Source organism: Mustela lutreola, chromosome 3, assembly GCF_030435805.1.
Source record: "Mustela lutreola isolate mMusLut2 chromosome 3, mMusLut2.pri, whole genome shotgun sequence".
In the NCBI taxonomy this organism is placed as follows: Eukaryota; Metazoa; Chordata; class Mammalia; order Carnivora; family Mustelidae; genus Mustela; species Mustela lutreola.
In genome coordinates this window covers 49,315,471-49,328,702 of record NC_081292.1, presented here as the reverse complement: position 1 = coordinate 49,328,702, position 13,232 = coordinate 49,315,471, and the positions used below count along the sequence as shown (strand labels likewise).

The 13,232-nt window shown below is 37.8% G+C and overlaps 1 pseudogene; it reads right to left on the bottom strand.

The window, feature by feature from the left end:
* Positions 1 to 1,686: 1,686 nt before the first annotated feature.
* LOC131827828 (small ribosomal subunit protein uS2-like) overlaps positions 1,687 to 13,232 on the bottom strand; it is a 183,511-nt pseudogene continuing 171,965 nt past the window's right edge.

Genomic DNA, 13,232 nt, shown 5'->3' with positions numbered 1-13,232 from the left:
GTGTGGCCCAGCAACTAGGACACATCCATTCTAAGTCCAGAACTTGGGCAGCAGGGAAGGAATCCAGTAGTTAGGAGGCACCTCTCTGGTGTGTCCCCCGTCCTTCAGGTCTCACAGAGCTCTGGTCTCCTGGCTGCAGCTGACCACAAAGCAGGAGAAGCTTTGTCAAGAGCCTCTCACTAAGCCTGAGCCACATTCCTTGAAAATTGGCTAAAATAGTCACTGATTTTAAAGCCTTTTAAAATGAAAACAGTAATGGAAACCATTGATGAGCTCTCTTTTGGGAAAGCATCAGCTATTAACTAGAAGTGTTATTGGTGAAATAAATCTTGTGCCTGGAGAGAAAATGAACTACTTAATGCATTCAAAACTGCTACTTACTCTTAATCTCACAAAACAAACCGAGGGTTGCTGGGGGGAGGGGGGTTGGGAGAAGGGGGTGGGGTTATGGACATTGGGGAGGGTATGTGCTATGGTGAGTGCTGTGAATTGTGTAAGCCTGATGATTCGCAGACCTGTACCCCTGGGGCAAATAATAATAATACATTATATGTTAATAAAAATAATTAATAATAAAATAAAATAAAATGGGGGGAAAAACTGCTACTTTTAAAGCTTTCACTGAGTTTTGAAATGTTGAAATGTTAAAGTCACATCGTAAGTAAGTTCTTTTAGCCTAAGTAACCCTCGAGAAAAGGTGATAGCTCAAGTAACGTATGGCGTAACGTCATACGACACAATCTCTTGCGTGTATTTCTCTTTATCATGTGTAATCGCTACATTATTTAGGATACCTCTCAAACACTGCTTGGGATACGTGCTATGTATACATTAATTAACTATTTGTAGTTATTTAAATTACACATTTTATCTTAGTTGAAATAATAAAATTGTTAAAATGAGCTTTAGACTTAAGACCAGTTTTAAATGAATTTTTATTTTTACATCAAGTATTTCGTGCCTACGGGTGGCTTCCTATAACATTTATACCAGCTGAATACATCGAAATGGTGTCTAGCATCTGTTTCTGGGCTAAACTTGACTCCAGTGGTGTTTTCTGAAGAGGATTAAATGAATTGAACCTCCAGCTTCCAGAGGAAAACACCTTACCTCATTCTCAACTTCCACTCATTGCCCCAAAGTCACAAATTCTTAAGAAATGATCATCTGTAACGTTCCTAACCATATGTAAATACTGCTCCAATCACTTCTGCCAGGTTCCATCCTGTAACTAGTTTTTGTTTTGTTTTGTTTTGTTTTTTTTTTTTTTTTTTTTTTTTAAATTTTTTTATTTTTTATAAACATATATTTTTATCCCCAGGGGTACAGGTCTGTGAATCACCAGGTTTACACACTTCACAGCACTCACCAAATCACATGCCCTCCCCAATGTCCATAATCCCAACCCCTTCTCCCAAACCCCCTCCCCCCCGCAACCCTCAGTTTGTTTTGTGAGATTAAGAGTCACTTATGGTTTGTCTCCCTCCCAATCCCATTTTGTTTCATTTATTCTTCTTCTACCCACTTAAGCCTCCATGTATACACAATGGAATACTATGCAGCCATCAAAAGAAATGAAATCTTGCCATTTGCAACAACATGGATGGAACTAGAGCGTATCATGCTTAGCGAAATAAGTCAAGCAGAGAAAGACAACTATCATATGATCTCCCTGATATGAGGAAGTGTTTTGTTTTTTTAATGAGAGAGAAGTTAAATCCTAAAAAATGAGGATAAATCCTAAAAACCATTCTGGAAATACATATTCTGAACCCATAGAAACTTCCTAAAATAGCCCTCTGGCTTATACTTCATAAATAGATTTATGTAATTTGACCTGTGAGAGCTATACAGTTATAATCCAGCTCTTAAAGAGTATTCCACTGAGAGCATGTAAGGAATTATATCAAATCAAAACCCATTAAAGACTCATATTATCATTTAGAGAGAATTCATTTAACTCTTACATGAGCAAGATTGGTAGAAAACATGAAAAAAATTTTAAACATTTTTGTATTCTAGTCTATTCTCAATCTTCGGTACACTGTAGTAAAGAAGAGCAAAAAAGAAAATAGGGTTATCACAAAGAGTGAAACACTGGAAGCCCCGCAATTCTATGCCCTTCCATATCTTAAAAACAATATATATCTATAACCAAAATATTTGTTTATAACCAATATATATATATAACCAAAATATGTATATAAAACATATATATATATAACCAAAATATATATATAACTAACCAAAACACATTTTAAACAGATAACATGAAGAATTTGTTTCATTTCGAATTAGATCCTCCTGGAATAGCTGCAATTTGGCTGTGGTTATTTTTCCAGTCTTGCTTCTCTTTAGAGCCCTCCTGCTGGGATCCATTTTCCCTAAAGTGATCTCACGCCTGAAACATCAGTCTGAAGGTGCTCCTCTGATTGACTTCCTTTTTCCCAAGGTGTAGGATTTGTGTTTGTAATGACAACTCGCACAGGGCCCTTTCAAGCCAATTTCACATACCCAGCGATGCCGCGGCATGCAAGCAAGAGCGCAAAGCTGCTCGCTGGGCTTTGTTCCCATGAACAAATAATACAAGTGTCTCTAAGTAGGATGCCTTTGTGTGGAAGTTCCAGCTTCCCTTGACAGATTATTTCTCACTCTCACAACACCTCACCAAAAAAGAAAGAAGAAGCTAAAAAAAAGACCATAATCCAGACAAGTCAGGAAGAAATTTTCAATGACTGAAAATGTTTTTCCTTCACTACAGTAATGAATTATTCATGTTAACTTGCCTCTCTCTGCATTGGACACTAAATAAAGAGGACTTAGCTTTTGTACGATTTCAAGTTTAAAACATTCTTTATCTTGCAATTACAAAAAAGAAGACAAATTATTAGTATATATAGTACTATACTGTAGGTAAGAACTCTGCTGTTAAGTAAAAATACAACTTTCACTTTGTTTATAGTAGCGAACCAAAGAAGTGGACAGACATCATGGTGAAGTTTCCCTATTTTAATGCATCAGTTAAAGTGGGAAAGTATTTAGCTGATTCGCCTATTCTGTCTTTTCAAGGTGGCAATTTGAATCCAAAGCCTTTAAAAAATGATGGTTAGACATGTTTAGTTACATCAAAACATATTTACAGTATGTTGGTGGGTGGAAAAAAAAGCCCTATATGGTGTGATATCATTTTTAAACTCACTAATGAGATAAATTCCTGTGGTGAGGAAGGAAGCCTTTGGCTAATAAGCAGTAAGGAATTAGGCCTGCTGACAACTATGTGAGTGAGCTTGGGAACAGATTCCCCAAACCCCACTGAGCCTTGAGATGGCTAAAGCCCCAGCCTATAGCTTGATGTGAGCTCCTGAGAGCTTTGCTCAGAAAATAGAACTCAAATGTTTAAGTCCCAGTGACACTCTCTACCAGTTCTATGACCTTAGGAAGGTTACTTAACCTTCTGGGCACCCCCCACAATTTTTCTCATCTAGTAACCTGAAATAATAAAAATATAAATGTCATAGGATTGTTGTGAATAACTTAACTCATGTAAAGCCCTTAGAGCAGTGCCTGGAAGAGCATAGATGTTCAATAAATATCATTTTTGTTATGTATTATATATAATTACTATATGTTACATTAAAAACAAATATAAGTAAATGACTTCAAAGGATATTATTAATCTATTATTATGTAACAAACTTCCCCCAAATTTAGCAGCTTTCAGACAACAAGCATTTATTTTTCCCCGGTTCTGAAGATGAGGCATCTAGGAGGCGTGCTCCCTAGCTGGGTGCGTCTGGCTCAGGGTCTCAGGAAGTTACCATCAAGCTGTCTAATGAGGCTACAGGCATCTCATGGTTAGACTGAGCCTGAATGCCCTTCCAATTTTATGTCTGTAACTATTAGCAGGTCCCGGTTCCCTGCTGGTTATTGGACAAACAGCCTCATCACATGCGCTTTTCCACAGATTGCCTGAATGTCCTCTCCACACAGCAGCCAGCTTCCCCTACGACAGGGAAAGAGAACAAGCGAGCATGCACGGGTGAAGGAGGAAGAAAGTACTGAAAACAGAAGCTTCAGTCTTGTATAACTCCTTCTCAGAAGTGACATCCCATCACATTTGCCATGTGTTCTTGGTCACACAGCATCTCTGTTCCCATGTGGGCAGGAAGTGTGCAAGGCTGTGACTACCAAGAGGTGAGTATTTGAGGGGGCCATCTTGAAAACTGGCTTCCGCAGAGGTAGCACTCAGACCAGAGAGGGAAACTTCATCATGAAGAGGGATATTGAAAGTCAAAGATAGCTAGAGATGAAATTGTAGGCTCTTTCTCTCACTGGAATGAAGTAGTCTTGCAAGCACTTGGCCTTGTTGGGGAAGAGAATATTCGACATGATTGGACGTGATGAACATTCAAACCTCTTCAAAGCGTGGGTTTCTATGATCTTTCATGTGGTCAAGTCTAATCACTACTAGAGAGTAAGGCTCTTGAGGATCCGGATCACTGTGTCCATCCTGCTGTTCAAATAAAAGGAAGATCTCTGTAAATTCATGTTAATTCAGTTTGTAACCAACAGACATTAAAACTACTATCAGACTGAATCAAAATGAATGTATGCACATCTGTATGTTTAATACATTTTGAAATACATTTATATCCATAATTTTGTAATCAAACACTTATTTTGCCATAGTAAGTCCTTTATATTCACTTCTTTTTTAAAAAAAGATTATTTATTTATTTATTTGAGAGGGAGAGAGAGAAGGAGAGAGAGCAAGCACGCGCTGGGGGAGGGGCAGAGGAAGCACAGGAGAGAGAAGCAGACACTCCACTGAGCGGGGAACCTGACATAGAGCTTGATCCCTGGACTCCAAGGTCATGACCTGAGCTGAAGGCAGACACTTAACCAACTAAGGCACCCAGGACCCCCTTTCTATTCACTTCCATTGCATTTCTCTAGGGACTTCATTTTATAAACTTTTCAAAGGTCTGAGTCTAACTACTGAAATTAAAAAAAAAAAAATTAAGTTGTGATAACTACAAACACATGGGATTTCAGATAAAACCCCTTGCAAGGAAAATATGCAGTTGCTAGGAGATAGAGAAATAAAAATTTCAAAAAGGATCCAAGATATTTAAGAGGAGAATAGAAATACAAAGGGGATAAATGACTACCAGTGGCATCTCATCAGAGTAGGACATTTTGTAATTTTCCATCCCTGCAGTCTAGATTCTAGCTCCATATTCTTCCATTATGAAAACAAAGAATGCATGTCTACTCCTACGCTTCAAATTCAACCACTTTAACCTCCCATCAGAATGCAGTTCTGAGGGGCACCTGAGTGGCTCTGCCTTCAGCTCAGGTCGTGATCTCAGGGTCCTGGGATGGAGCCCCAAATCTGGCTCCCTGCTCAGCAGGGAATCTGTTTCTCCCTCCCTCTCTGCTGCTTCCCCTGCTTGTGTTCTCGATCTCTGTCACATAAATAAAACTTAAAAGAAAAGGGAAAGAAAAAAAAAGAATGCAATGCTGAGGGAAGAAACCAAAGAGATATTGTGTTATTCCAGTCCCTTCAAGAAGCAGGTGCCGAAATAGGATTAAATGTGCAAGAATGTTATGTGGTGAAATGCGTGTGCAAAAGGAAACAGGGAAGGAGCCAAAAAAGACTAAAAGTCATTAAAAAAGGCTGAGTTCTAAAGCGCCATGCAGAGTGTCATCAGGAAGTCCTTGAGCCAAATCATCTGAGAAAAGAGTCCCCTATCTCTCAGGAACAGGTTTTAGGATTATCCACCACAGCGATGTTGGGGGAGCAGGCGGCCTCTGAGCAAACACAGTGGATTTCAAAGTACAGAGGCTGGACCTCAGTCAAGTTCCTGGAAGTAAGAGGTTCTCAAGGTGCAGTTCTCATGGCTGCCTCAGATACCAACTATCCATACAATTACTAGGGGGAAAAAAGCAGTATTTGAATTATCTAGACAAACAGTTTTCAGATGAGCATTTTAACAAAAATCAAAACTTGTATTCAAAGAATTTTTGCAAAGTTTTCATAAATATCTCAAACACCAGTCATTTAGAGACTGATTTCTAACTTAAACCAACATTTTGCTTCCTATTTACTGAAACATGCCTTGGATTTCCTTGCTGTAATATTTAAACCAAACCGAACTCTTTAAAAGAAGTTAACAAGGAAAAGAACCTTGGTTCTTTTTTTTTTTTTTTTTTTTTTTTTTTTTTAAAGATTTCCTTGGTTCTTGATTGACTTGTGGTCTCTGGGCCTTTCCACAGGTATGAGATAACAATTCTCACACAAACCTTTCTCTCCAGGGAAATAGCTTTCTCTTCCTACAACACAGTCCACTGCATTCTTGGCAATACTTTTCTCTCCAACTGTTAGTCTGTGACCAATGTTTTCACGCCGGCATTTTGGAGAAACCTGCTGTGGATTGAAATTGGAGGTCACAGTTTCCTTCCAAACATTACTCTCAGAATGTAGGACAAAGCCCTTCTACCCAAGAGGAGCCCATGGTCAAGCTGAAGCCAGCTGTGAAAGCTTTCAAGACTAATTTTCTTCACTCTATTATCAACCCTTCCGGTGTCCAAATGTGTCAGGTGCTGTTTGGCTTCAGCTATAAGAGAGAATGTTTAAGTCCAGATTTTATTCTTCCAGTATGTAAGGCTTTATTTCTGAAATGCTGTTTTGTGTTGTTTTTCAAGACATTCTTTCTTGGTTTATTCACTTCAATTTCCAAATCATGCTGGTGCTTTAATGAAGTAGTAAATTGCTGGGCTGCCTGATGGGAAGATCTCAGGTTATTAAAATTACATGATTGGTTTGTCCCTATATGTTTGTGCCTTTTAAAATGTTGAGCATAGAACCATTTGCCAGAAAAATGGTTCAGACAAGAAGTCTGATAAATAAAATACAGTGCTGAAAATCATTCACTAGTTCAAATATTTTTGCTCTCATTTTTCTCATCCTTGATCCCAAGCATTACCAATCGTTCTCAAACTCTAATGTACCAAAAACCAACTCAGGGAGCTCGTTTAAAAGGCAAATTCCTGAATACCATTCTCCAAATTTCAGATTCATTGAGCCTGGGAAAGAGCCCAAGAATCTGCATTTTTTTTTAAAGATTTTATTTATTTATTTGATAGAGAGAGATTACAAGTAGGCAGAGAGAGAGAGGAGGAAGCAGGCTCCCTGCTGAGCAGAGAGCCCGATGCTGGACTGGATCCCAGGACCCTGAGATCATGACCTGAGCCGAAGGCAGCGGCTTAACCCACTGAGCCACCCAGGCGCCCAAGAATCTGCATTTTTAACCCAGTGCAAATGGTTTATAAACTACAGTTTGAAAATACTATTTTAGACATTCAAATTTAAAGGTCATTAAAATGCAACCCAAAGATTCACGGCACCTCCCCAAAAAAAAATTACAGCCATCCTCAGTACTATAACTCATAAATGACAAAACTGGCCATCTAGTTCATAAGCCCCAAATGCCTTATCTTTAGGGAAATGAGGATATTAGGTAGCCACCACAGGACGGGGGATAGAGAGGAGTGGAGAGAGAGAGAGAATCAACTTTAACTTATAGATGTATATAAATGTCATTCATTTCCATGTTTGTAACTTATTATTTATTAAAAATATGGTGGTGTATATAATGCAAAGTAACATTTTTTCTGCCTGTCAGTATCCTTATTTTCCCGTGCCAAAAAAATATATACATTTATCTAAAGGATGATTTGAATGATTTTTTAAAAGATTGTATTTATTTATTTGGAGAGAGAGCCAAAGATAACAACTGAGAGCAGGAGCTGGGAGAAGAGGAAGAAGCAGGCTCCCTGACCGCAGGGCTCTATCCCAGGATGCTAGGATCATGACCTGAACCCAAGGCAGACACTTAACTGACTGTGCCACCCAGGCACTCCTCTAAAGGATGAATTTTAAATGGCTGACCAGCATTCCATCATGTACACACTCTACAATGTGATTAAGCATTTCTTTGTTACTGAATATTTCATTCCACTGTGTAGAGGACACTAGAATGTGCTACCAACATCACCTACAACACACAGGATTTTTTTTTTTTTTTTAACTGTGTGCTAACTAAGCCTGAGACCAAAAGTCTCCTGAACTAGGGACTGAGCCAGCCAGGTGCCCCATTATAAAAGTATTTTAAATATTTGTGGAGAAGTCTTTTCAATTTGTTCCTTTTTTGTTTCTGTCCGTTACACTGTACTGAGAAAGGTCTTCTACAATGGGAACATTCTGATGCCAAAATGCACTGTGTAATCAGTCTCTGTAATTTTGATCGAAACTTCTCGTTTTCTACTCAACACACAGACGTGAGATCACCAAAGCAAATTGTGTCTCAGCGTTCAAGAGTCATTGGAAATGGCTCTCATTGCTTTCCGTCTGAAGTGAAGTGGGGGAAAATGATGACCTCACTCTCAGCAAGCAAATCCCTTTCACCTAAATCTTTACAACTTCCTATCTTTTGTGACTTTGCAATTCACTACTCTTGTCAATGACCCTAGTTCCCGCTCTAGATCCATAGGAGGTCCCGAGCATATTGTGTGTCATTCAGGAACCTTCCATCTAGTGGTGCGAATAGAGAAGAAGGCTTTTCTCCCGCAAAGAACAACTCCATTTCAGAATATAGCTCTAAGGACAATTGAATAATAAACTCATATTGTGTAAAATTATGAACAATTCACTTTTAAAATAGTGGAATGAATCATAAAACCTGTTTTCAGAACATCTTTGCTCTATCCCCAATTCTGCCATTAGTGGTTTCTCATGTCTGTTTAAAAAAAAAAAAAAAATCCTCAACTCTTTTGAATCTGTGTTTCCCTTTTTTTAAGATGAGAAGGATGTTTTTCTCTGTCATATCCCTATATGTTTTATAACTCTATTTCATGTGGCATTTGAAGCACTCTTACATCAAAAGGTTTCTTTTCCAGAAAAAAAATAATCATATATCAAATGTTTTTTAAAAGCCATTTTGAAATGGTGAACTAAATAATCTTTAAAAAAAAAAAAACCAATCTTGCTGAAATAGAACTAGCGTATTGGAGTTCTATGAAAGCATGATTTTCTTTACTAGAAAATATGTATTTTTAATACTTGGAAATATCTGAAAATGTAATGATTAGCCTCAAAAAACCATGAGTTCCTCCTTATTTCTGCAGTTGGCTTGTCAAATGACATCCAAGATCCCATTTTATTCTGATTGTAAGGTTTATTAAGTATAAAATCTTTTCTGATTATAAATCTTTCTTCTGTGACATTTTTCTAGCCTTCTAATAATGTAAAATAATGACCTTTCTACCTATAATAATCTATTTTTCTCAGTTCATACTTTCTTATAGAAATAATGTTCTTGGCATAATAATGCCATTTATTATATCTAGTGGTGAATTTTCCATCATTAGTTCATGTAATTACTATAGGAGCTTACTGCTGTAGCAAGACAGGTCCTGGGATTTCTGCCATCAAGATTGAAAAAATTTAAAAAAGGGAAATACTTGTAGGAGAGAAGAAAACACTGTAAGGTTGTTACATATTAAAATACATGTGAATTCAAAAATATATATAATTTCTTCAAGCTACAGATAGTTTTTTTTATATAATAGTGCAATATGAGCTTTGTAACGTTTAAAAAATAATTAATGTTATAAATAAGGATTTCCCTAACGTTCCAAAGAATACTACTTCTGGCTGTTAAAGGCATGAATTACCCAAAGAAAGGGAGCCATCGTCCAACCAGCTGTTTGAAATATGCTGTTTTAAAGTTAACCATCTTTAATCACCAAAGGACTTCTCAGAGACTTTTTCTGTTAATATGCACTTTGTCCAAGATGGAAAACACTTATCTCTTGCATTTCTCAAACCTGTTTGTCCACAGAGATTTTCTTCCCCTTCCTCCCCCAGACCATCTCTCAAGGATGCTGAAAACAAGATAAGTTGCTGTGAATATAAAGGTTAAATGAAACCAATTTGTGAAATAACAGATGAAAAGGTAAAAAAAAAAAAATAATTTGTAGTCTAGAAAGAAGAAAAGAAGGGCTTGCATTTAAGACCAATGATGGCTTGGGGAATGGAGTAAAAGGTCATGGCAAGACTCTTTGAGCTTAGTGAGATGTCTAAAAGAAATCTTTTAACATAAACAACTGGAAGTCACTTGTTTAAACTTCGATGTGACATTTTTCAAAGAAAAGATTTACAGGTAAGGTAAATCAAACAAAGAGAGGCTTACTTTAATGTTATGGTGACCTCTTGTGGTTCAAAACCAAAATGACCCTCTCTTTGAAAAATCAAGTCTGGCACCATAGCGGTAAATATGTTGGAGCTTAAATAACCTTTTCCAGTGTCCATCCAAACTGTTATCAGTGGTTATCTCTTCAGAGTGGTATTAGAAGAAATTTCATCTCATGTATTTCTGTAATGGCTGAAGTTTTGCAAAAACGATGCATTGCTTTGGTGAGTAGCAAAGAAAACAAAAAGAACAAAGCATAAAATGTAAGAGGAAATGATTTTTCTCAGGTAATTATTCAGAATATGGAATTTGGATTAAAGTACTAGTTAATGTCCTTAAGCTCTGGAAACAAATATTCATTCCAAGATTTTGAACTTTTTAACTTTGCATAGTCATACTTACGTAAATATTGTATCTGGATATTATGAGTGATGATTGATTTTTGTTCTTTTCTAATCGGATTAAAAATTTTTGCCATAGACTGGGTTTTGTAATAAGAAATGAAATAGGGCCACTGAAGAACAATGAGATATTATGAAGGAAGGCATGTACTGTCTTAGATCCAGATTTAATTAGTATATGAAAGCAAAAATACTCTTTTGTTAAAGTAGAGAAAGTGAATCATTAGGGCAGACAGCACTTTGCAGATCACTCACATAACAGGTTTCAGAGCCAGCCAACACCTGAAATACTTGTCATTTTCTCTTCAGGAAGAACAATGTATTAAAATACCCTTAAAACTTTGAATTTCCAAAATCAACAAAGCACAGATAGTTCCACTTCTGATCCCAAGAGTAAAGTAGCCTGGAAAAGCCAATGATTCTGATGACAGTTTGCAAATTCTCCTGTTTGTAAGAGGCAAGTGAGCCCAGAACCGTCTTCTGGCGGGGTAACACGAGAGCTGTTCTGTTGGGAATCAACGACAAGGGAGCAATCTCGGTTTGCTTACAGCGTTCCTGAGCCGAATTCAGAATTCAGTCACGTGCTTTCTGTTTTTTCTCACCATCATCCACGTTAATCAAGTTGAGATTCTTGAAGAACATACAGAAGAGTTCAGTTCATGTGGCCTTAAAACTCATTTTCGCCAGGATAATGTTTTTCTTGGGCTGACATGGGAGGTTTGCTTTGTTTTGGCAAGTTCTGATTAGAACGGCTCAAGTGCAGGGGAATGTTACAGAAAGGTAATAGCAAATGCATCTACAAAAACACGGGGCATCTAGAGAGAGCATCCGCTCAGCAATCCACAGCCCCTGGTTACTGACCTAAGCTTCTGGTGAACAGTGTGGGGCCATCACCACCTGTACTGCCCACTAGGCTGCGAGTGCCTTTTTCTGCACGCAGTGTGAAACCAGAGCTTTCTGGAAAATGGCTGATTCCAGGCCTGGGCAAAAACTGCAGAATGAGCATGGAACATCCTGTCGTTACAGAAAGCAAGGAAGCTGTCAAAGACTACCAGAGTTATAGCAAAAGAACATGCTGACTATGTTTAAATACATAAATTTAAAACACAATTGTTTATAAAAAATAAAGCTCTTATTGGTCATTTTTGAAGGATGCATGAGAACAAACGCATTATATGAGAAAGTGGTAAGTAGTAGTTAATTAAGCATTTAGCTTGCCTTTCTATATAAGAACTATAAGTTAGGGGTCCCTGGGTGCCTCAGTCTGCTAAGCATCCAACTCCTGAGATTACTTAAAAATAAAAAAATAAAATCTTTAAAAAAGAGAAGGGAGAGGCAGATGTTACACGTATCCTCATGGAAATATTCAACACTGCTGTGATATGTTGTTACAAAACAATCTAAATTTTAAAAGTGATCTGGCTTCTGGATCTAACTACCAATGCATATGAATTACAGGAGACAGAGCAACAAGTTAAATGACACCTCAGGTGCAATCACCAAACTGTGGAAACCTTTACAGAACACGTGACCCAGCTTCTTAAACAAAAAAACAGCATGAGCGGCAGAGAAAGTATTCCTGGAAGTTAAGAGACATGTAAACCAATTGTAATGTCTCCTCATTCAAACTAACCAAATGTAAAAAAAAAAAAAAAAAAAAAAGCTGAGATAATTTGAACAGTGGATATTTAAGATTAATAAATAACTTTAGTATTTAGTTTTTAGTATTTATTATTTAATAATAAATAACTTTAGTATTTAGTATTATGATATCACTATAATATAGTGATATCATAAAAGGGCCCTTATCTGTTAGAGATCCTGAAATTTGTGCACAAAATAATATGCTATATTGGGTTTACTTGAAAATGATTCAGGGGGAGGAGTAAGTGGTCAAGGTTATAGCTCAGGCGGTGGCAAACTATGGCCAAGAGGCCAAATCCAGCCCACAGCCCCTTTTTGCAAATGAAGTTTATTAGAACACAGTCATGCTCATTTGTTTATGTGTGGTCTGTGGGCACTTTCCTGCAACAATGGCAGAGTTCCGTAGTTGCGATAGGAACAATATGGCCCACAGTGCCTAAGATATTTGCTGTCTTGCCCTATGCAGAAAAAGCTTCTGAGACCCAGTATAGCTAAATCAAAATGGGCTATGAGTAGATTATAAGCACAGCGGGTGATGCTTATATGTCAATGAGAGACTGTATTATGGAACATGCAATGTTTTAAAATCTAAACCAACCAACCAGTACATACAGCTTTAGGAAAAGGCTTTGACTTGGCCCTTGACTTTATCACGGAGGATGGCATCCTTGTTCCAACCCATAGTGCATCCTCCCCAACACTCAAGACACTGTCCACCTTGAGAACTACTTCAGAGCTTAGCAAGACCTTGGCCTGCCTTAGTCTGCCACATCAGAATGTCCAGTGACGCCTGGGTGGCTCAGTCGGTTAAGCATCTGCCTTTGGCTCGGGTCATGATCCCAGGGTCCTGAGATAGATCCCCGCCTCGGGCTCCTTGCTCAGTGGAGAGCTTGCTTCTCCTTCTCCCACTCCCACTACTTGTGTTCCCTCT